The sequence below is a fragment of the Pristiophorus japonicus genome, chromosome 1 (assembly GCF_044704955.1).
Source record: "Pristiophorus japonicus isolate sPriJap1 chromosome 1, sPriJap1.hap1, whole genome shotgun sequence".
Classification (NCBI taxonomy): Eukaryota; Metazoa; Chordata; class Chondrichthyes; family Pristiophoridae; genus Pristiophorus; species Pristiophorus japonicus.
In genome coordinates, this window is record NC_091977.1 from 287,457,877 (window position 1) to 287,483,250 (window position 25,374).

Here is a 25,374-nt window from a genome sequence, read left to right on the forward strand (position 1 = left end):
TCTGCCATATGCATTCTTGCCTGAAAACGATGTTGCTTTGTGGACAGTACTTGCTGATGCATCTTTATGCTGCGAAGTTTGTTTGGTGTTATCGCTGGTGGACATAAATGCCTGGGCTATCTTTATGGCTTTGCTCAGGTTCGGTGTTTCAATCGTCAATAGTTTGTGAAGGATAACCTCATGCTTAATGCCAAGCACAAAAACATCTCTTAGCATTTTCTCCAGGAATCCACCGAATTCGCAATGTCCTGCAAGGCACCTCAGTTCGGCGACATAGCTCGCCACTTCCTGGCCTTCAGACCGTTGACATTTATAAAATCGATACCTTGCCATCAGAACGCTCTCCTTCAGATTTAAGTGCTCCCGGACCAGCATACACAGTTCTTCATACAATTTGGTTGTTGGTTTCACCGGACCAAGAGGATTTTTCATGAGGCCATAGGTTGTTGCCCCGCAGACGGTGAGGAGGATCGCCCTTCGTTTGGCAGTGCTCTCATTCCCTTCCAGCTTGTTGGCCACGAAGTATTGGTCGAGTCACTTCACGAAGGCTTCCCAGTCATCACCTTCTGAGAATTTCTCCAGGATACCAACAGTTCTCTGCATTTTCACTTGATGGTTCATTATCTATTACTCGTCGCCAGTTCATAAGTCTCAAATAAAGCAATGTGACTGAGTACTGTGGACTTGAGTAAGTGTGACCTTAGTCCCTTTATTCTGACTCCAGAGTGCTGGCACAGCATGGAAGGCCTGCTTATAAATAGTGCTCCCAAGGGATGCTGGGATCCATTGGGACTCCAACAGATGCGCTCTCTGGTTACAAGATGTTGCATACATAACAGGAAGGACAAACTATGGAGTGTTATGAGAGCTTAGCAGAATTTGGAGGCTCTTAATTTTCAACAGTACCAAACCCCAGCATAGCTTCACCCATTTGTTGGTCCTCCAAACTTTTGGGTCTACGTGGAAGCTCCCAGGAGCTGTGTCTATCCTTTCATTGAGGTGTATATGCAAATTAATTCTTTGTCGGAATGAGTTGGATTTCTGGGATGGAAGCCCCCATTACACATTTTTTCCATCAGTATAAGTTAGACGCATATAAATGAGACACACCCTTCTTGGCTGCTGAGCTGGCCAGCAGAAGTGAACGTCTTAAAGATCCTTCTGCCTTAATGGTAAAAAGTTTAAATTTAATGCTCTATGTTTGAATGCAGGAAGCATTCATGGAGGAGGAGTAGGCCATTTGGCCCATCAAGCCTGCTCCGCCATCAATAAGATCATGGTTGATCTGAACATGGACTCAGCTCCACTTTCCTGCTCACTCCCTATCACCCTTTACTCCCTTATCGCTCAAAAATCTGTCTAGCTCCACCTTAAATATATTCAAAGACCCAGCCTCCACAACTCTCTGGGGCAGAGAATTCCATAGATTTACAACCCTCTGAGAGAAGAAATTCCTCCTTGTAAAGTCCTTACTCTACAGCATTAAACCACATGAGGCACATTCCAGGGACAAGGCCACTCGGTGACCTTAACTCTTTATTACAGGACTCCAGAAGTGATGACCCTGCGTGGGACCTCTCTTTATATACCTGTGTGATCAGGTAAGGAGCGTCTCCCACAAATTCAGCCCTCTGGTCAAGGTGTGCATCTGAGTTGAGTGTATACAGTAATACAGTGGTGTTACATTGTAGTTACAAACATGACATCACCTTCTCCCCCTCCCCGCCCAAAGTCTTACTGGGATCATAGGTTCAGTCTTTCAGGTGGTCTACGCTCCCTCGTGGAGCGCCGCCATTGGGGCTCTGGTTGTTGGACACTGACGTGAGTGTCTGTCACCTGTGGTGATTCCGGCCTGTCTGGGCTGACCGCAGGGACTGTGCATTCTTCTGATTGCTCTTGTTGCACGTTCACTGGCGATAGCGTGAGCTCCATCTCATGGTCTTCTTCAGGTTCCTCCGTGTCGATGCTGAACCTTTTTTTTACTTGGTCCAGATGCTTACGGTATATCTGACCATTGTTGAGTTTTACCATGATGATCCTATTCCCCTCTTTGTCAATTACAGTACCCTCAAGCCATTTGGGCCCAGGGCGTGATTGAGGACAAATACAGGATCATTTATTTCTATACATCTCCCCCTTGAATTACGGTCATAGTACTCATTTTGTGACTTGCGCTTGCCCTCAACTATGTCGGTCAGGACTGGGTGGACGAGGGACAACCGGGTTTTGAGTGTCCGTTTCATGAGTAGCTCTGCGGGCGGGATCCCCGTGAGCGAGTGCGGGCGGGATTTGTAGGCTAGCAGGAGACACGATAGGTGGCATTGTCGGGAGGGTCCTTGAATCCTGAGCATACCTTGCTTAAGGATTTGGAATGCCTGTTCCGCCTGGCCATTGGAGGCCGGCTTGAATGGTGCAGTCCTGACGTGGTTGATGCCATTGCCTGACATAAACTCCCGGAATTAATAGCTCGTGAAACACGGGCCATTGTCACTAACCAGGATGTCCAGCAAGCCATGGGTTGCAAAGATCGCACGTAGGCTTTCCACGGTGGTGGATGACGTGCATGAATTCAGGATGATGCACTCGATCCATTTCGAGTTCGCATCTACTACAATGAGGTATATCTTCCCCATGAATGGACCCTGTGTAGTCAATGTGAATGCGTGACCATGGCTTGGTGGGCCAGGGGCACGGGCTGAGCGGGGCCTCCCTGGGGGCATTACCCAGCTGGGCACAGGTCGTGCACCTGCGAACACAGTGTTCCAGGTCTGAAACAATTCCAGGCCACCAAACGTGTGATCGAGCAATGGCCTTCATCATCACAATGCCTGGGTGCTCGCTGTGGAATTCCCTGATGAATGCCTCCCTGCCCTTCTGGGGCATGACTACCCGGCTGCCCCATAGTAGGCAGTCAGCTTGGATGGAGAGCTCATCCATCAGTCTATGGAACGGTCTGACCTCCTCAGGGCATGGTCCTTGTGAGGGCATCCAATCCCCAGTCAGGACACATTTCTTAATCAAGGATAGGAGGGGATCCCTGTTTGTCCAGATTTTGATCTGGCGGGCTGTGATGGGGGAGCCTGCACTGTCAAAGGCATCGACAGCCATGACCATCTCAGCACTTTGTTCAGCTGCCCCCTCAGTGGTGGCCAGTGTGAGCTTGCTGAGCGCATCAGCGCAGTTTTCAGTGCCGGGCCGGTGCCGGATGGAGTAGTCATAAGCAGCCAGCGTGCGAGCCCACCGCTGTATGCGAGCTGATGCATTGGCATTGACAGCCTTGCTGTCTGATAACAGGGATGTGAGTGGCTTGTGTTCTGTCTCTAATACAAACTTCCTACCAAAGAGGTACTGATGCATTTTTTTTACACCATAGACACATGCAAGCTCTTCCTTCTCGACCAGGCCATATCCCCATTCTGCTTGAGTGAGCGATCTGGAGGCATAAGCCACAGGTTGTAGCTGACCCTCAGCATTACCCTGCTGCAACATGCACCCAACCCCATAGGACGATGCATCACAAGTCAGAACTAAATGTTTACAGGGGTCGTACAGGTCAACAATTTGTTTGAACAAAGTAGGTTTCACGCCCGATCAAAAGTCCGTTCCTGACAGTCCCCCCAAAACCAATCTCAACCCTTACGCAGGAGCACATGTAGCAGCTCCAACAATGTGCTCAAGTTCGGCAGAAAGTTCCCAAAATAGTTCAACAGTCCCAGGAATTAACGCAGCTCCGATGTGTTGCAGGGCCTGGGTGCTCATCGAATCGCCTCTGTTTTGGATTCGGTGGGCCGAATCCCATCTGCAGCAACCCTCCTGCCCAGAAACTCTACCTCAGGAGCTAACTACACACATTTAGACTTCTTGAGTCGCAAGCCTACCCAGTCCAGCCAGCGTAGCACCTTCTCCAGGTTGTGGAGGTGTTCCTCGGTATGTCGACCCGTGATGAGGATGTCGTCCTGGAATATGATCGTTCCAGGAATGGATTTAAGCAGGCTTTCCATGTTATGTTGAAAAATTGTGGCTGCTGATCGAATGCCAAATGGGCACCTGTTATACGCATACAGTCCCTTGTGCGTGGTGATGGTTGTTAGTAGTTTGAATTCGTCGGCCAGTTCCTGGGTCATATAGGCTGAAGTGAGGTCCAACTTGGTGAACAGCTTGCCGCCTGCCAGCATGGCAAAAAGATCCTCCGCTCTTGGGAGCTGGTATTGGTCTTATAGGGACACACGATTGATGGTGGCCTTGTCGTCGCCACAGATCCTGACAGAGCCATCCGCTTTTAGAACAGGAATGATGGGGCTCGTCCATTCGCTGAATTCAACAGGCGAGATGATGCCCTCTCACAACAGCCAGTCGAATTTGCTCTCGATTTTTTCCCGCATCACATACGGCACCGCTCTGGCTTTGTGGTGCACTGGCCTGGCATCCGGGGTGATGCGTATCACTACTTTAGTGCCTTTATAAGTCCCGACGCCAGGTTAAAATAGTGACTCAAATTGTTGTTGGACTTGTGAGCATGAACTTCGCTCCACCGAGTACATTGCGTGAACATCCCCCCATTTCCAGTTCATCTAGGCTAACCAGCTCCTCCCCAATAGAGCGGGACCATTGCCCGGGACAATCCAGGGTGGCAGCCGGTTCACTAGCCCATTGTGTGTGACAGCCATCATTGCACTGCCTAGCACCGAAATGATTTCCTTGGTGTAAGTCCATAATTGTGTCTCGATACATTCTAATTTGGGTCCACTGGCTTTGTGTGGCCATAGCTCCTCAAATTGCTGAATGCCTATGAGTGACTGGCTGGCCCCAGTGTCCAGCTCCATGCGTAATGGGATGCCGTTCAACAAAACCCTCATCATCATTGATGGCGTTTTGGTGTATGAACTGTGAATATTCGCTGCATGGACCCGCTGAACCTTGGCATCCATCAATTTGCCCCAAAAGTGATCCTGCCTCACAGAACCCTCTTCTGGTCCCTCTGTCTCATATTTCAGTCTGGTTGCAGGTTTTCTACACATTTGAGCTAAATGGCCACTGAGATTGCAGATTCTGAAGACAAAATGTTGGAATCTGCAAGATCTGGCTGAGTGTTTTCCCCCACACCTCCAGCATGAATTAAAGTTTCCATTGTTGGGGACAAAGGGACTATGGCCAGGATTTCCGCACTGACTGTCCCTTTAACTGCTCTTAAGCACCCTATTAGTGGGTGTCAATGGCCCCATCCTGGGCCGCATTGTCCATTGTGATGGCGTGAACGTCCGTTCAGCCTGCCATTGTCTCTGTTGAGATCCTCCTCTGGGATCTATTGCTGCCTGATAAATGTCAGACTGCCCCTGCCTGCCTGTGGGGCTCTGAGTAGCATTTATGATGTTGACTCCCTGATCCATCGCCTCGTTAGAGGCAGAATTGCGCGCGTAAATCATTTTCATCTCTTCCTCCCCCGCCATGAAAGTTTGAGCCAACAACGCCGCCACTTCCAAGGTCAAGTCCTTGGTCTCAATTAACTTGCGAAAAATTCCCACATGATCGATACCCTCGATGAAGAAGTCCCTTAGTATCTCCCCCCTGCAGGCGTCTGTGAATTTACAGAGGCTGGCCAAACGCCGGAGGTCCGCTACAAAGTTTGATATGCTCTGTCCTTCATGACGTCGGTGGGTGTAGAATCTGTGTCGAGCTATGTGTATGCTGCTCGCTGGTTTGAGGTGCTACCTGATTAATTTTCTGACCTCTTCAAAGGTTTTGTCCGACGGTTTTTCAGGTTCCAGTAAGTCCTTCATGAGCGCATAAGACTTTGGCCCGCAGCTGGTCAGGAGATGAGCTCGTCACTTGTCGGCCATTGTATCCCCTAGCCAGTCTTTAGTTATGAAGCTTTGCTGAAGCCTCTCGACAAAATCGTCCCAGTCTTCCCCAACACAGTACAGTTCCTCTGTGCTACCGGTGGCCATTCTCGTGGGTCATGAATTCCTGTTTCTCATCGCCAATGTAAAGTCCTTAATCTACAGCATGAAACCACACGAGGCACATTCCAGGGACAAGGCCACTCTGTGACCTTAACTCTTTATTACAGGACTCCAGAAGTGATGACCCTGCGTTGGGCCACCCTTTATATACCTGTGTGATCAGGTAGGGAGTGTCTTCCACAAGTTCACCCCCTGTGGTCAAGGTGTGCATCTGAGTTGAGTGTATACAGTAATACAGTGGTGTTACATTGTAGTTACAAACTTGACACTCCTCATCTCAGTTTTAAATGGGCGGATACTTATTCTGAGACTATGCTACCTAGCTTTAGTTTCCCCCATGAGTGGAAATATCCTTTCTGCATCCACCTTGTTGAGCCCCCTCTTTATCTTATATATTTTGATAAGATCACCTCTCATTCTTCTGAAATCCAATGTGTATAGGCCCAACCTATTCAACCTATCTTCATAAGTCAACCCCATCATCTCCAGAATCAACCTCGTGAACCTTCTCTGAACAGCCTCCAATGCAAGTATATCCTTTCTTCAATATGGAGACCAAAACTGTACGTAATACTTTACATATGGCCTTACCAATAACCTGTCGAGTTGAGGCAGGACTTCTCTGTTTTTATATACTATCCCCTTTGCAATAAAGGCCAACATTTCATTTGCCTTCCTGATTACTTGCTGTACCTGCATATTAACTTATTGTGTTTCATGCACAAGGACCCCCAGGTTCCTCTATAATGCAACACTTTGCAATTTTTTTCCATTAAAATTGTAATTTGCTTTTCTATTTTTTCGCTCAAGTGGATAACCTCACATTTTCCCACGTTATACTCCATCTGCCAGATTTTTGCCCACTCACATAGCCTGTCTATATCCCCCTGCAGATTTTTTGTGTCCTCCTCACAATTTGCTTTCCCACCCATCTTTGAATCATCAGCAAACTTGGCTACATTACACATAGTTCCTTTATCCAAATCAGCGAATTACAATTTAAATGGAGGAATGAGAGGTAATTTCATTGAAATGTATAAGATGTTTTTGATTCATTCACAGGATGTAGGGGGATTGACAGAATAGATGCTGAGAGATTATTTCTCCTAGCTGGAGAATCTAGAACAAGCGGCTGGGGATATCTCAGGATAAGGGGATGTCCTTTTAAGATTGAGATGAGGAGGAATCTGTTCACTCAGAGGATTGTAAATCTTAAGAATTCACTACCCCAAAGTGCTGTGGATGCTCAGACATTGAGTGTAGTCAAGGCTGAGATAGATAAAATTTTTGAACTCAAGGTGAATCAAGGGATATGGCGATCATGCGGGAAAGTGGAGTTGAGTTCGGAGATCAGCCATGATCTCTATGGGCTAGATTTTACATTTTTGGGCAGATCGCCCAAAAATGGGCGGTATTTCTGGCGTGTGCGGTAAAAATGGGTTTTCGGATCGCTGGCTTGTCGCTCATTCTTAAAGCCACTAGTCTCCATTTTTTAAATTGGGCATTAGCGCGAGAGATATGAAATGGGCGGTAGCGTTAAATCTCTCTGACCTTCTGCCTTAAAGTGTCGCTGTCCTTAGCAACAGCATGGCAACGCTCGATTCCTGTGATTCAGGGGGTCAAGGATCATTATGACATGCGCAGAAGAGGAGACAGATAGCAAGGGAGCTAAGAGGGAATGAAGGCGTGTGTGGGTGTGGTGTGGCTGCTTTGGGAGGAAGGAGGGAGAGTTTAGAGCTTTAGAGAAAATAGTGAAACAAAAATTAGCTATTACAAGCAAGATATTTGCCCGTATTTGGCCGATAATGGAGGGAGAGGAGGAGGCGTCACAGCACGCTGTGGAGACTGATGATGGCGAGAGCAGTGAGCTGGGAGAGGAGCACATTGGAGGGCGCAAAAGAGTGAGGAGGTTCTCAGACGAGGTAAATACCTCCCTCCTGCAGGAGGTCGAGTCACGCTGGGGTGATTTGACCTAGGGAGGGCGTGGGAAGCCCATACCAGAAGATATGGGCTGAGATAGCAGAGGTGGTCTCGTTGGCGACCAACGAGATGCGTGATGGCACTAATGCCGCAAGTGATGGAACGACCTTGTCGGATCCGCAAGAGTAAGTATTACATTTATTTACGTGTACTTATGTATTTATATAATTTGATTTGTAGCAGTCATGAGTGAATATCAGCAGATGTGAGCCGTTTCACTTTTACCGGGAATGTTGTAGTGAAAGCCTATGGTCACGGTGCATGTCTTTAGCTAAAGAATGATAATTACCATAATAACCATGATTACATCTGTTGGTTATGTGCTGCATCAGTCTCTGTGACAGGACCGAGCAATGATTTCACGCAATTTATGTTCTGTGTTGCTGGACATGTTGACCATTTGATTGTCAATGTTTATAACAGGTGCCCATTTGGCATTCGATTTTTCAACGAAACATGGAAAGCCCGCTTAAATCCATTCCTGGAACGATCGTATTCCAGGACGACATCCTCATCACGGGTCGAGACACCGAGGAACACCTCCACATCCTGGAGGAGGTGCTACGCCGACTGGACCGGGTAGGCCTGGGACTCAAGAAGTCGAAATGTGTGTTTTTAGCCCCTGAGGTTGAGTTTCTGGGCAGGAGGGTTGCTGCACATGGGATTCGGCCCACCGAATCCAAAGCAGAGGTGATTTGATGAGCACCCAGGCTCTGCAACACATCGGAGTTGCGGTCATTCCTGGGACTGTTGAACTATTTTGGAAACTTTCGGCCGAACTTGAGCATGTTGTTGGAGCCGCTGCACACGCTCCTGCGTAAGGGTTGCGATTGGTTTTGGGGGGGACTGTCAGGAACGGGCTTTTGATCGGGCGCGTAACCTACTTTCTTCAAACAAGTTATTGACCCTGTACGACCCCTGTAAAAAATTGGTTGTGTTATGTGATGCATCGTCCTATGGGGTTGGGTGCGTATTGCAGCAGGGCAATGCTGAGGGTCAACTACAACCTGTGGCTTATGCCTCCAGGTTGCTCTCTCAAGCAGAACGGGGATATGGCCTGGTCGAGAAGGAAGCGCTTGCATGTGTCTATGGTGTAAAAAAAATACATCAGTACCTATTTGGTAGGAAGTGTGAATTAGAGACGGACTACAAGCCATTAACATCTCTGTTGTGAGACAGCAAGGCTATCAATGCCAACGCATCAACTCGCACACAGCGATGGGCTCTAACACTGGCTGCATATGACTACTCCATCCGGCACGGGCCCGGCACTGAAAATTGCGCTGACGCATTCAGCAGGCTTCCACTGGCCACCACTGAGGGGGCAGCGGAGCAAAGCGCCGAGATGGTCACGGCTGTCGATGCCCTTGACAGCGCAGGCTCCCCCATTACAGCCCGCCAGATCAAAATCTGGATGAACAGAGATCCCATCCTATCCCTGATTAAGAAATGTGTCCTAACTGGGGATTGGGCGCCCGCACATGGAGCATGATCTGAGGGGGTCAGACCATTCCACAGACGGAAGGATGAGCTCTCCATCCAAGCCGACTGCGTACAATGGGGCAGCCGGGTAGTTATGCCCCAGAAGGGCAGGGAGGCATTCATCAGGGAACTCTATAGCGAGCACCCAGGCATTGTGCTGATGAAGGCCATTGCCAGGTCACACGATTGGTGGCCCGGAATTGATTCAGACCTGGAACACTGTGTTCACAGGTGCACCAAGTGTGCCCAGCTGGGTAATGCCCCCAGGGAGGCCCCGCTCAGCCTGTGGCCCTGGCCCACCAGGCCATGCTCACGCATTTATGTTGACTACGCGGTCCCATTGATGGGTAAGATGCTCCCTATTGTGGTAGATGCGTACTCGAAATGGATCGAGTGCATCATCCTGAATTCATGCACGTCATCCACCACCGTGGAAAGCCTACGTGCGATTTTTGCAACCCATGGCTTGCCGGACTTCCTGGTTAGTGATAATGGCCCATGTTTCACAAGCTACGAATTCCGAGAGTTTATGTCAGGTAATGGCATCAACCATGTCAGGACTGCACCAGTCAAGCCGGCCTCCAATGGCTAGGTTGAACGTGCGGTCCAAATCATTAAGCAAGGTATGCTCAGGATTCAAGGACCCTCCCTACAATGCCGCCTATCGCATCTCCTGCTGGCCTATAGATCCCGACCGCACTTGCTCACGGGGGTCCCGTCCGCAGAGCTACTAATGAAATGCACACTCAAAACTCGGTTGTCCCTCATTCACCCAGTCCTGACCAACATAGTTGAGGGCAAGCACAAGTCACAAAACGAGTACCATGACTGTAATTCGAGGGGGAGATGTATAGAAATAAATGACCCTGTATTCATCCTCAATCATGCCATGGGGCCCAAATGGCTTGAGGGTACTGTAATTGACAAAGAGGGGAATAGGTTCATCGTGGTAAAACTCAACAATGGTCAGATATACCGTAAGCATCTGGACCAAGTAAAAAAAAGGTTCAGCATCGACACGGAGGAACCTGAAAAAGACTATGAGATGGAGCTCACCACATCGCCAGTTAATGAGCAACAAGCAATCAGAAGAATGCACAGTCCCTGCGGTCAGTCCGGACAGGCCGGAATCACCACAGGTGACAGACACTCACGTCAGTGTCCAACAACCAGAGCCCCAACTGCGGCGCTCCACGAGGGAGCATAGACCACCTGAAAGACTAAACCTATGATCCCAATAAGACTTTGGCGGCGGGGGAAGTGATGTCATGTATGTTACCACAATGTATACATTTAACCTAGATGCACACCTTGACCACAAGGGGTGAACTTGTGGGAGACACTCCTTACCTGATCACACAGGTATAAAAAGGGAGGTCCAATGCAGGGTCATCGTCTTTGGAGTCCTGTGCATAAAGAGTTAAGGTCACAGAGTGACCTTGTCACCAGAATGTGCCTCATGTGGTTTCATACTGTAGAGTAAGGACTTTACAACAGCAACGTTCTTTCAGGCAAATCGCTCATTTATGAGCTCCTGAAGTAAGAGTCTTGCAGCTATGTAGCCACCATGGGCCCTTTCATGCGGTCTGGAAGTGGGTGTAGGCATGGTTGCATAGTCAGCCTGATTGTCTGGCTCGAGGTCAGCGTCCAGCCCCTCACCCTCCTCTTCCTCTCACTCCTGAGGTGGACCATTAGTCCCTTCTGGCAATTCTTGTCCCCTCCTGATATGTAGGTTGTGCAGCATGGAGCACATGACCACGACTTGAGCTACCTGGTCAGGGTTGTATTGTCGCTCCCCTCCTGAGTGCTCCAGGCATCTAAAGCGCTGCTTATGCACAGTTATTGTTTTCTGGACCACACAGCTCTGTGGCTCTCATATTGCTTCTCGGCCTCGGGTGAGTGTCACGCCAGGGGTTCATTAGTCAGGTGGCTAGGCCATATCATTTGTCACCAAGCATCCGGCATTACTCTTGTGGCTGACTGGTAAACATGTCAGAGACAGCGCTCTCATGCAGGATATGAGCCTCAATGAAACTGCCTGGATATTTGACATTCACTGCCATAATTATCTGGTTGTGCTCGACAACTATTTGGACCTTCTGGGAGTGAAATCCTTTCCTGTTACGAAAAACCTCTGGGTCCTAAGAAGGTGCCCGCATGGCGATATGAGTACACTGTATTGCTCTATGCACCTTGGGGAACTTAGCAATGCGGTAGAATGCTCCAGCCCTGTCAATCTGAGCCTCCGTGGTCATGGGGAAGCTGATAAGAAAATAAGAACATAAAAATTAGGAACAGGAGTAGGCCATCTAGCCCCTCGAGCTTGCTCCGCCATTCAATAAGATCATGGCTGATCTGGTCGTGGACTCAGCTCCACTTACCCGCCCTCTCCCCGTAACCCTTAATTCCCTTATTGCTTAAAAATCTATCTATCTTTGACTTGAAAACATTCAATGAGCCAGCCTCAACTGCTTCCTTGGGCAGAGAATTCCACAGATTCACAACCCTCTGGGAGAAGAAATTTTTTCTCAACTCGGTTTTAAATTGGCTCCTCCGTATTTTGAGGCTGTGCCCCCTAGTTCTCGTCTCCCCCACCAATGGAAACAACCTCTCTGCCTCTATCTTGTCTGTCACTTTCATGATTTTAAATGTTTCTATAAGATCACCCCTCATCCTTCTGAACTCCAAGGAGTAAAGACCCAGTCTACTCAATCTATCATCATAAGTTAACCCCCTCATTTCTCGAATCAGCCTAGTGAATCGTCTCTGTGCCCCTTCCAAAGCTAGTATATCCTTCCTTAAGTAAGGTGACCAAAACTGCACGCAGTACTCCGGGTGCGGCCTTACCAATACCTTATACAGTTGCAGCAAGACCTCCCTGCTTTTGTACTCCATCCCTTTCGCAATGAAGGTCAACATTCCATTTGCCTTCCTGATTTCCTGCTGCACCTGCAAACTAACCTTTTGGGATTCATGCACAAGGACCCCCAGGTCCCTCTGCACCACAGCATGTTGTAATTTCTCCCCATTCAAATAATATTCCCTTTTACTGTTTTTTTCCCCAAGGTGGATGACCTCACACTTTCCGACATTGTATTCCATCTGCCAAACCTTAGCCCATTCGCTTAACCTATCCAAATCTCCTTGTAGCTTCTCTGAGTCCTCTACACAACCCGCTTTCCCACTAATCTTAGTGTCATCTGCAAATTTTGTTGCACTACACTCTGTCCCCTCCTCTAGGTCATCTATGTATATTGTAAACAGTTGTGGTCCCAGCACTGATCCCTGTGGCACACCACTAACCACTGACTTCCAAACGGAAAAGGATCCATTTATCCCGACTCTCTGCTTTCTGTTCGCCAGCCAATTCTCTATCCATGCTAATACATTTCCTCTGACTCCACGTACCTTTATCTTCTGCAGTAACCTTTTGTGTGGCACCTTATCGAATGCCTTTTGGAAATCTAAATACACCACATTCATCGGTACACCTCTATCCACGATGCTCGTTATATCCTCAAAGAATTCCAGTAAGTTAGTTAAACATGATTTCCCTTTCATGAATCCATGCTGCGTCTGCTTAATTGCACTATTCCTATCCAGATGTCCCGCTATTTCTTCCTTAATGATAGTTTCAAGCATTTTCCCCACTACAGATGTTAAACTAACCGGCCTATAGTTACCTGCCTTTTGCCTGCCCCCTTTTTTAAACAGAGGCGTTACATTAGCTGCTCTCCAATCCGCTGGTACCTCCCCAGAGTCCAGAGAATTTTGGTAGATTATAACAAATGCATCTGCTATAACTTCCGCCATCTCTTTTAATACCCTGGGATGCATTTCATCAGGACCAGGGGACTTGTCTACCGTCAATCCCATTAGTCTGTCTAGCACAACCTCCCTAGTGATAGTGATCATCTCAAGGTCCTCCCTTCCCACATTCCTATGACCAGCAATTTTTGGCATGGTTTTTGTGTCTTCCACTGTGAAGACGGAAGCAAAATAATTGTTTAAGGTCTCAGCCATTTCCACATTTCCCATTATTAAATCCCCCTTTTCATCTTCGAAGGGACCAACATTTACTTTAGTCACTCTTTCCCGTTTTATATATCTGTAAAAGCTTTTACTATCTGTTTTTATGTTTTGCGCAAGTTTACCTTCGTAATCTATCTTCCCTTTCTTAATTGCTTTTTTAGTCATTCTTTGCTGTTGCTTAAAATCTTCCCAATCCTCTAGTTTCCCACTAACCTTGGCCACCTTATACGCATTGGTCTTTGATTTGATACTTTCCTTTATTTCCTTGGTTATCTACGGCTGGTTATCTCTTCTCTTGTCGCCCTTCTTTTTCACTAGAATATAAATCCATCCTATGAATGTACAGGGCCTCCTTGATCTGTCTAATGCAGCGATGGGTGGCATGGTGAGACAGGGGGGAAATCTTGACTGCGGTAGCCCGAAAGGACCCAGACGCATCGAAAGACAATTCCGCAGTGACCTTGACCTCGACCAACACTGATGTCTGATGGCAGGCTGCATATGTGGCCTGATGAGCTCACATATTTCATCGATCACCACCTTGTGGAAGCACAGTCTCTGAAGGCAGGTGTGCTCGGACACGTCGAGGTAAGACCTCTTCTCCCTTTAAGTGCAGGGTGTGTATGGTCTGGACCTCCTCCTCATTCTGGCACGTCTTAAATTGGGCACATAATGATGTGCATCAGACACTGAGCCATTTGCACTCTGCAGCATCTGCGTATTAATCGATGCAGGTTGAGAAATGGCTGGCCCAATTGCAATAAAAGTATAAGCGATTGATCAGAAGCAATAATTTCCCCAATAGTCCAGAATCTGAAAATATGTCTGTTGAGATGGTCACTTCAACTGAGAAGAACTCCAGAATCAATCCAAACTCCCCGAAGTTGAAGCAGCCTTTTGAATGAAACAACCTGCGATTTAAAAAATGGCGCCCACACCGCTGTGATTCGTTCAGAACAGTTCCACTTTTACTGAGTGGTGTTTTGGGTGTGCGATATTGTGGGCGATATGTGTGCGAGGTGGTGAAAGTGACACTGGGCGATCTCCTGAGCGGTAGTTATGGCAAATGTGATCTTTACGACAAAAAAACGTGGGCGGTCGTTATTATTGAATCTTGCCATTAATTATGTGTGGAAAGTAACACTGGGCGATATTATGGGTGTTGATTTCGCCCATTCTGATGATTCCACCCACAAAAAATGGGTGGGCGGTATTATTTTTTCCCGGCATTACGCACATGAGGAAAGTAACGCTTGACAATAAGTGTCCGAAAAATGGGCATCAGTTTCCATTTTGTGGCTAAATGGACGATATCTGAGCATTATACCTCATTTCAGTGGTAAAATGGGCGTTAAATGGGCTTTATTCATGCAAAAAGGTGTCAAATCTAGCCCGTTGAGTGGCTCGAGAGACCGCATGGCCTACTCCTGCTCTTCATTCTTATGTTCTTTTAAAATCTCAGGAATATGGGTGCTGGATTTTTGTCTTCACTGCCTGGGCAGATTAGATCACCAGCCCATTACAGAACGCACCTAATATTCATGACATTAAATTCAATGGAATGAAAATCATGCAGGTTCTGTAAATGGTGGTTGATCTGCCTTGCCAAATTATCACCCAGATTGTGGAGATAAAGTTCTACTGCATGGAAAAAAATGTCAAATTAAAATACACTAAGTTGCAATAAAAAAAAAATGCATAGCCAGTTCCACTTTAAGAGCACGCATCGTGATTCCTTCGCACATGTTCCAAGTGGGAACTGAAGGAAAAAAAGAGGAAACACCCGGAAAATCCAACAGAATTGTGCTTGGTGTTCATTTAAATACTTTTGTATCAAATCTTCAGCCCGACTGGCCCAGAATTTCAGTCAGCGGTGAAGCAAAGACATTCGCTGCTGGCCTTGAAGAAAGCTGGACACAGAGATCTCACAATCTCTGTGGCGAGAAGGTTGCCTTTTTCGACATTCATGTAATGGGGATTTCCTCATGTGTTCTGCTGTGACCTCAACAAGCTGTCTAACCAGTTGATGACATTGCAGAACTCTCACAGACAGGAAATCAGGAAATGAGAAGCTGCTTTTATTTGGACTTTTTAAAATTTTACCGAGAGCAAAATAAAAATTGGAGCGCTCACATGGGGAAAAGGTAGAAGCTGAAATATCACAAACAAATGTAGTTTTTATCATAATGAAAAAAATTGAAACCCGACAAAAATAAAATTAGTTTTTCAGGTCCATAACCATAGAAACATAGAAAATAGGTGCAGCAGTAGGCCATTCGGCCCTTCGAGCCTGCACCACCATTCAATAAGATCATGGCTGATCATTCCCTCAGTACCCCTTTCCTGCTTTCTCTCCATACCCCTTGATCTCTTTAGCCGTAAGGGCCATATCTAACTCTCTTTTGAATATATCCAATGAACTGGCATCAGCAACTCTCTGTGGCAGGAAATTCCACAGGTTAACAACTCTCTGAGTGAAGAAGTTTCTCCTCATCTCAGTCCCAAATGGCCTACCCCTTATCCTAAGACTATGTCCCCTGGTTCTGGACTTCCCCAACGTCGGGAACATTCTTCCCGCATCTAACCTGTTCAGTCCCATCAGAATCTTATACGTTTCTATGAGATCCCCTCTCATCCTTCTAAACTCCAGTGAATAAAGGCCTAGTTGATCCAGTCTCTCCTCATATGACAGCCCAGCCATCCCTGGAATCAGTCTGGTGAACCTTCACTGAACTCCCTCAACAGCAAGAACGTCCTTCCTCAGATTGGGAGATCAAAACTGAACACAATATTCCAGGTGAAGCCTCACCAAGACCCTGTCCAACTGTAGTAAGACCTCCCAGCTCCTATACTCAAATCCCCTAGCTATGAAGGCCAACATACCATTTGCCTTCTTCACCACCTGCTGTACCTGCATGCCAACTTTCAATGACTGATGAATCATGACACCCAGGTCTCGTTGCACCTCCCCTTTTCCTAATCTGCCGCCATTCAGATAATATTCTGCCTTCGTGTTTTTGCCCTCAAAATGGATAACCTCACATTTATCCACATTATACTGCATCTGCCATGCATTTGCCCACTCACCTAACCTGTCCAAGTCACCCTGCAGCCTCTTAGCGTCCTCCTCACAGTTCACACTGCCACCCAGTTTAGTGTCATCTGCAAACTTGGAGATACTACACTCAATTCCTTCATCTAAATCATGATTGTATATTGTAAAGAGCTGGGGTCCCAGCACTGAACCCTCCGGCACTCCACTAATCACTGCCTGCCATTCTGAAAAGGACCCGTTTATCCCGACTCTCTGCTTCCTGTCTGCCAACCAGTTCTCTATCCACATCAGTACATTACCCCCAATACCATGTGCTTTGATTTTGCATACCAATCTCTTGTGCAGGACCTTGTCAAAAGCTTTTTGAAAGTCCAAATACACCACATCCACTGGTTCTTCCTTGTCCACTCTGCTAGTCACATCCTCAAAAAATTCCAGAATATTTGTCAAGCTTGATTTCCCTTTCATAAATCCATGCTGAATTGGACTGATCCTGTCACTGCTTTCCAAATGCGCTGCTATTTCATCCTTAATGATTGATTCCAACATTTTCCCCATGACTGATATCAGGCTAATCGGTCTATAATTATCCGTTTTCTCTCTCCCTCCTTTCTTAAAAAGTGGTGTTACATTAGCTACCCACCAGTCTATAGGAACTGATCCAGAGTCGATAGACTGTTGGAAAATGATCACCAGTGCATCAAATAAACATTTATTTAGTAGTCAATATGCTATTAAAATCCCAGTTACACCTAATCCAACAAGGTTTAACATTTAATGGGGTGTTTATCAGCAATAATTACCACGGCAAAGCCTAAGTTTTTTTCAGTTTCACTGATTTCACTGATTGTCAGATGTGGCGGGTGAGTTGGGGGCCGGCAGGGGGAGAGGGGTAGGTCCATAGTGCACCCAGTGTTGTGGCAAGGAATGATTGACCATAACCTCAAGATTTCCACGTTTAGATGCGCATGCGCTACATCCTGAAGTTGCGGTCAGTTTGAAAGGGGTAATAATGGCGAATGCTGTTAATTTGCCATTAATATCCACCACAAATTCCGGCCAAATGATATTAAGGCACTGAATGGGCAAAGGCATCAGCATAGTAACTGTTAAGTATGGAAGAACTCCACAAGACTGAGTACTGTGAGCTAAAACTGATGTGACCTCAGTCTCTTTAATATAACTCCAGAGTGTTTAAGCAGCATGGTAGGCAACCTTTTATACTCCCTTGCACGAGGTGTGCCGGTGACCCTTGGGCATCCAACAGTTGCACCCTCTGGTGGCAAGTCTTACACAGTTACAATGTTTACATACATAACATCACTCCCCCCAAAGTGTTTGATGCAAATTATTTACAATTTGAGACGATTCGAGGCCCTATGCTCCCTGGTTGATCATCTGAGTTCAAACTCTGGCCTGGGTGAGTTGGTCAGACCATTGCTGCACTGCGGCGTGGCTGGTCTGACAGGACTGTAGGACCTCAAAAGTAGTAATCTCGGGATTGCTACCAATGCCACGTGATAGTCAGAGTAGGAATGAGCAGTGGTGCAGCAGGGAGGGATTCAAATTCCTGGGGCATTGGAACCGGTTCTGGGGGAGGTGGGAACAGTACAAACCGGACGGTCTGCACCTGGGCAGGACCAGAACCAATGTCCGAGGGGGAGTGTTTGCTAGTGCTGTTGGGGAGGATTTAAACTAATATGGCAGGGGGATGGGAACCAATGCAGGGAGACAGAGGGAAACAAAAAGGAGGCAAAAGCAAAAGACAAAAAGGAGATGAGGAAAAGTGGAGGGCAGAGAAACCCAAGGCAAAGAACAAAAAGGGCCACTGTACAGCAACATTTTAAAAGGACAAAGGGTGTTAAAAAAACAAGCCTGAAGGCTTTGTGTCTTAATGCAAGGAGTATCCGCAATAAGGTGGATTAATTAACTATGCAAATAGATGTGAACAAATATGATGTGATTGGGATTACGGAGACGTGGCTCCAGGATGATCAGGGCTGGGAACTCAACATCCAGGGGTATTCAACATTCAGGAAAGATAGAATAAAAGGAAAAGGAGGTGGGGTAGCATTGCTGGTTAAGGAGCAAATTAAGGCAATAGTTCGGAAGGACATTAGCTTGGATGATGTGGAATCTATATGGGTTGAGCTGCAGAATACCAAAGGGCAAAAAACGTTAGTGGGAGTTGTGTACAGACCTCCAAACAGTAGTAGTGATGTTGGGGAGGGCATCAAACATGAAATTAGGGGTGCGTGCAATAAAGGTGCAGCAGTTATAATGGGTGACTTTAATATGCACATAGATTGGGTTAACCAAACTGGAAGCAATACGGTGGAGGAGGATTTTCTGGAGTGCATAAGGGATGGTTTTTTAGACCAATATGTCGAGAAACCAACTAGGGGGGAGGCCATCTTAGACTGGGTGTTGTGTAATGAGAGAGGATTAATTAGCAATCTCATTGTGCGAGGCCCCTGGGGAAGAGTGACCATAATATGGTGGAATTCTGCATTAGGATGGAGAATGAAACAGTTAATTCAGAGACCATGGTCCAGAACTTAAAGAAGGGTAACTTTGAAGGTATGAGGCGTGAATTGGCTAGGGTAGATTGGCGAATGATACTGAAGGGGTTGACTGTGGATGGGCAATGGCAGACATTTAGAGACGGCAAGGATGAACTACAACAATTGTACATTCCTGTCTGGCGTAAAAATAAAAAGGGAAGGTGGCTCAACCGTGGCTATCAAGGGAAATCAGGGATGGCATTAAAGCCAAGGAAGTGGCATACAAATTGGCCAGAAATAGCAGCGAACCCGGGGACTGGGAGAAATTTAGAACTCAGCAGAGGAGGACAAAGGGTTTGATTAGGGCAGGGAAAATGGAGTACGAGAAGAAGCTTGCAGGGAACATTAAGACGGATTGCAAAAGTTTCGATAGATATGTAAAGAGAAAAAGGTTAGTAAAGACAAACGTAGGTGCCCTGCAGTCAGAATCAGGGGAAGTCATAACGGGGAACAAAGAAATGGCAGACCAATTGAACAAGTACTTTGGTTCGGTATTCACTGAGGAGGACACAAACAACCTTCCGGATATAAAAGTGGTCGGAGGGTCTAGTAAGGAGGAGGAACTGAGGGAAATCCTTATTAGTCGGGAAATTGTGTTGGGGAAATTGATGGGATTGAAGGCCGATAAATCCCCAGGGCCTGATGGACTGCATCCCAGAGTACTTAAGGAGGTGGCCTTGGAAATAGTGGATGCATTGACAGTCATTTTCCAACATTCCATTGACTCTGGATCAGTTCCTATGGAGTGGAGGGTAGCCAATGTAACCCCACTTTTTAAAAAAGGAGGGAGAGAGAAAACAGGGAATTATCGACTGGTCAGCCTGACATCGGTAGTGGGTAAAATGATGGAATCAATTATTAAGGATGTCATAGCAGTGCATTTGGAAAGAGGTAATATGATAGGTCCAAGTCAGCATGGATTTGTGAAAGGGAAATCATGCTTGACAAATCTTCTGGAATTTTTTGAGGATGTTTCTAGTTGAGTGGACAAGGGAGAACCAGTTGATGTGGTATATTTGGACTTTCAGAAGGCTTTCGACAAGGTCCCACACAAGAGATTAATGTGCAAAGTTAAAGCACATGGGATTGGGGGTAGTGTGCTGACATGGATTGAGAACTGGTTGTCAGACAGGAAGCAAAGAATAGGAGTAAATGGGGACTTTTCAGAATGGCAGGCAGTGACTTGTGGGGTACCGCAAGGTTCTGTGCTGGGGCCCCAGCTGTTTACACTGTACATTAATGATTTAGACGAGGGGATTAAATGTAGTATCTCCAAATTTGCGGATGACACTAAGTTGGGTGGCAGTGTGAGCTGCGAGGAGGATGCTATGAGGCTGCAGAGTGACTTGGATAGGTTAGGTGAGTGGGCAAATGCATGGCAGATGAAGTATAATGTGGATAAATGTGAGGTTATCCACTTTGGTGGTAAAAACAGAGAGACAGACTATTATCTGAATGGTGACAGATTAGGAAAAGGGGAGGTGCAAAGAGACCTGGGTGTCATGGTACATCAGTCATTGAAGGTTGGCATGCAGGTACAGCAGGCGGTTAAGAAAGCAAATGGCATGTTGGCCTTCATAGCGAGGGGATTTGAGTACAGGGGCAGGGAGGTGTTGCTACAATTGTACAGGGCCTTGGTGAGGCCACACCTGGAGTATTGTGTACAGTTTTGGTCTCCTAACCTGAGGAAGGACATTCTTGCTATTGAGGGAGTGCAGCGAAGGTTCACCAGACTGATTCCCGGGATGGCGGGACTGACCTATCAAGAAAGACTGGATCAACTGGGCTTGTATTCACTGGAGTTCAGAAGAATGAGAGGGGACCTCATAGAAACGTTTAAAATTCTGACGGGGTTAGACAGGTTCGATGGAGGAAGAATGTTCCCAATGTTGGGGAAGTCCAGAACCAGGGGACACAGTCTAAGGATAAGGGGGAAGCCATTTAGGACCGAGATGAGGAGGAATTTCTTCACCCAGAGAGTGGTGAACCTGTGGAATTCTCTACCACAGAAAGTTGTTGAGGCCAATTCACTAAATTTATTCAAAAAGGAGTTAGATGAAGTCCTTACTACTAGGGGAATCAAGGGGTATGGTGAGAAAGCAGGAATGGGGTACTGAAGTTGCATGTTCAGCCATGAACTCATTGAATGGCGGTGCAGGCTAGAAGGGCCAAATGGCCTACTCCTGCACCTATTTTCTATGTTTCTATGTTTCTATGAATGGTGGGTTCATCCTCTTGATTGACAGCGAGGTTGATTGCTGGTTGGGTTTGTGTTGGTGGATCGATGATGTTGATGTCCTCTTCAGGTTGTTCCTAGTTGTCGGTGACCCGCAGTTTGGTCTGATCCAAATGCTTTCTGCACGTTTGTCCATTCAATAGTTTGACTATAAACACTACATTCCCCTCCTTGGCTAAGATAGTGCCAGTGACCCATTTAGGACCATGACCGTAATTAAGGACAAACACAGGGTCGTTAACATCAATGTCACGCGATACAGCCACGCGATCGTGGTACATGTTTTGCCGCTGACGCCGGGTTTTCACATGATCTTTTAGATCCGGGTAGTCTAGGGAGAGCCTGGTTTTGAGGGCTCTGTTCATTAACAATTCTGCAGAGAGAACCCCAGTGAGTGAGTGGGGTCGTGTCCGGTAGCTGAGCAAAACCCGAGATCAGCGGGTCTGCAAGCAGCATTCCGTTACGCATTTCAAGCTCTGCTTGATAGTTTGGACTGCCCATTCCGCTTGACCTTTGGATGCGGGTTTAAACGAGGCAGACCTGACATGCTTGATGCCATTGCGGGTCATAAACTCATTGAATTCCGAGCTGGTGAAACACAGTCCATTGTCACTGACAAGGACATCGGGCAAGCCATGTGTGGCGAACATAGCCTGGAGGCTTTCAATGGTGGCAGTGAACGTGCTGGATGACATGATTACGCATTCAATCCATTTAGAGTAAGCGTCCACTACAACTAAAAACATTTTTCGAGAAAGGGGCCAGCAAAATCTTTGTGGATCCTAGACCACGGTTTGGAGGGCCATGACCATAGACTCAATGGAGCCTCCCTTGGTGCATTGCTCAATTGTGACACGTGTTGCACTGGTGTACGCATGACTCTAAGTCCGAGTCAATGCCGGGCCACCAAACATGCAACCTGGCTATAGCGTTCATCATGACTATGCCTGGGTGGGTATTATGTAGGTTGCGTATAAACGTTTCCCTGCCTTTTTTTGGAAAAGCACACGATTACCTCATAAGAGACAATCCTACTGGATGGACATTTCATCTTTGCGTCGGTGAAACGGCTTAATTTCATCTTGCATTTCCCCTGGAATGGCCGACCAGCTCCCATTGATGACACAACTTTTTACAAGTGATAGCACAGGATCCTGGCTCATTCAGGTCCTGATCTGACGAGTAGTGATGGGTGACCCCTCGCTCTCAAAAGCTTCCATGACCAGAAGTAAGTCTGCGGGCTGCGCCATTAGTGATACCCCGATAGTGGGCAATGGTAGCCGACTGAGGGCATCAGCACAGTTCTCCGTGCCTGGTCTGTGGCGGATAACATAGTCATAGGTCGACAATGTTAGTGCCCATCTTTGGATGTGGGATGAAGCATTAGTGTTTATACCTTTGCTTTCTGAAAACAGTGAAATGAATGGTATGTGGTCGGTTTCAAGCGCAAACCGAAATCCAAATAGGTATTAGTGCATTTTCTTAATCCTATATACACATGCTAATGCCTCTTTCTTGACCATACTGTTTTCTCTTTCAGCCTTCGACAGATTTCTAGACACGTATGCAACCGGTTGAAGTTTGCCCAATACATTGGTTTGATGTAACACACAGCCGACCCCGTACGACGGTGCATCACAAGCTAGCACTAATCGTTTACCTGGGCCATACAGTATAAGGAACCTATTGGAACAAAATAGGTTTCTGGCCTTCTCAAAGGCTGTCTCTTGAGATTTACCCCAAACCCAGTTGTCACCCTTACGTAGCAACATATGCAACGGTTCCAGAAAAGTGCTTAACCCGGGTAGAAAGTTACCAAAATAGTTGAGGAGTCCCAGGAACGAACGCAGCTCCATAACATTCTGTGGTCTGGGTGCATTCTTGATGGCCTCTGTCTTTGAGTCCGTGTGTCTGATGCCGTCTGCCGCAATCTTTCTCCCCAAAAATTCGACCTCTGGTGCCAGGAAAACACACTTGGAGCGTTTCAATCTGAGTCCCACTCTGTCTAGTCGACTTAGAACTTCTTCCAGGTTGTGTCGGTGTTCAGTGGTGTCATGACCAGTGATCAGGATGTTGTCTTGAAACACAACGGTGTGCGGAACCGATTTCAGCAGACTCTCCATGTTCCTCTGGAAGATGGCAGCAGCCGAGCGAATCCCAAAAATGCACCTGTGGTATATAAACATTCCTTTGTGTGTGTTGATGCACGCCAATCTTTTTGAAGATTCAGCCAGCTCTTGTGTCATGTAGGCGGAGGATGGGTCCAACTTGGTAAACGACCTCCCCCACACTAATGTTGCGAACAGGTCATCCGCCTTGGATAGTGGGTACTGGTTTTGTAACGAGACTCTGTTGATCGTTACCTTGTAGTCTCCGGAGATTCCGACCGTGCCATCACTTTTCAACACTGGAACAATCAGACTGGCCCACTTGTTGAACTTGACTGGCGATATGATTCCCTCCCATTGAAGTCTGTCCAGTTCGATCTCGACTTTCTCCCTCATCATATATGGAACGACTCGAGCCTTGTGATGAACGGGCCTTTCATCGGGGATGAGATGGATCTGCACCTTGGCGCCTGTGAAGTTGCCGATGCCTGGTTCAAATAGCGACGGAAACTTGCTCAGCACTTGGACACACAAGGCATCCTCCACTGAAGACAGCGCTTTGATGTCGTCCCAGTTCCATCGAATCTTTCCCAGCCAGCTTCTACCGAATTGTATTGGGCCATCGCCTGGTACAATCCACAGTGATAAATCATGCACAGCTCCATCGTATGATCACTTAACTTCTGCACTGCCAATGACTGGTATGAGCTCTTTGGAGTAGGAGCGCATCTTTGTCTAAATTGGGCTTAGTTTGGGCCTTTGTGCCTTGTTGCCCCACAGTTTCTCAAAAGCCTTCTGGCTCATAATTGACTGACTCGCCCCCGTGTCCAACTTCATTCATACTGGAATACCGTTCAATTTGACTTTCAGCATGATAGGAGGGCTCTTGGTAGTGAAGGTGTGTACCCCATACACTTCCTCCTCCGGTTCAGTTGCCTCTCTTGTTTGTTCTGCGTGATCTATGCCAGATTGATCATCCTCTGCCGACTCTGCCACATGGTGAGTCAAGCATTCAAGCACATTTGCTGGAGGTACCCCATTTTTGTGCAGTCTTTGCACACGTAGTGCTTGAATCGACATTGATGGGCTCGATGATTACTCCCGCAGCACGAACATGGTGCTAATGGATTAGCATTCACGCCACACAGCGGACTCTGAGTCATCCTAGGTCTTGCAATTGCAGGCATGTAGGCCTTACCATATGCAGTTCTGCCTGCTAGCGACATTATTTTATGCACAGTCCTTGCCGGTGAGCTTCGGTGCTGGGAAGATATCTGTCTGGTATTCTCGCTAGTGGATATGAATGCCTGGGCTATCGTGATGGCCTTGCTCAGGTCAAGGGACTCGGCGGACAGCAGCTTATGAAGAATGACCTCATGGCCGAGCCAAGCACAAAAAAGTCCCACAGCATTTCCACAAAAAATCCAGCAAATTTGCAAGTTCCCGTAAGGCATCTCAGGTCGGCGACAAAACTCGCCACGTCCTGACCCTTGGAGTGGTGGCACGTGCAGAAGTGATACCTGGTCATTAAGACGCTCTCCTTTGGCTTGAGGTGGATCCGAACCAGTGCGCACAACTCTGTATATGTCTTCTCCACTGGTTTCTCCAGTGCTAGCAGATTCTTGATGAGGCCGTATATTGTGGACCCACACACGGTGAGGTGAATCGCCCTGCGCTGGATTGCTTTATCATCCCCATCCAGCTCATTGGCCACGAAGTACTGGTCGAGATGCTCAACGAAGGCTTCCCAATCATCACCCTCTACAAATCTCTCTAAAACACCAATGGCAGCCATGACTGCGTGAAAGTTCGTAATCTGTTACTCGTCGCCAATTGTTAAGTATGGAACAACTCCACAAGACTGAGTACTGTGAGCTAAAACTGATGTGACCATAGTCTCTTTAATACAACTCCAGAGTGCCTAAGCAGCATGGCAGTCAACCTTTTATAATCCCTT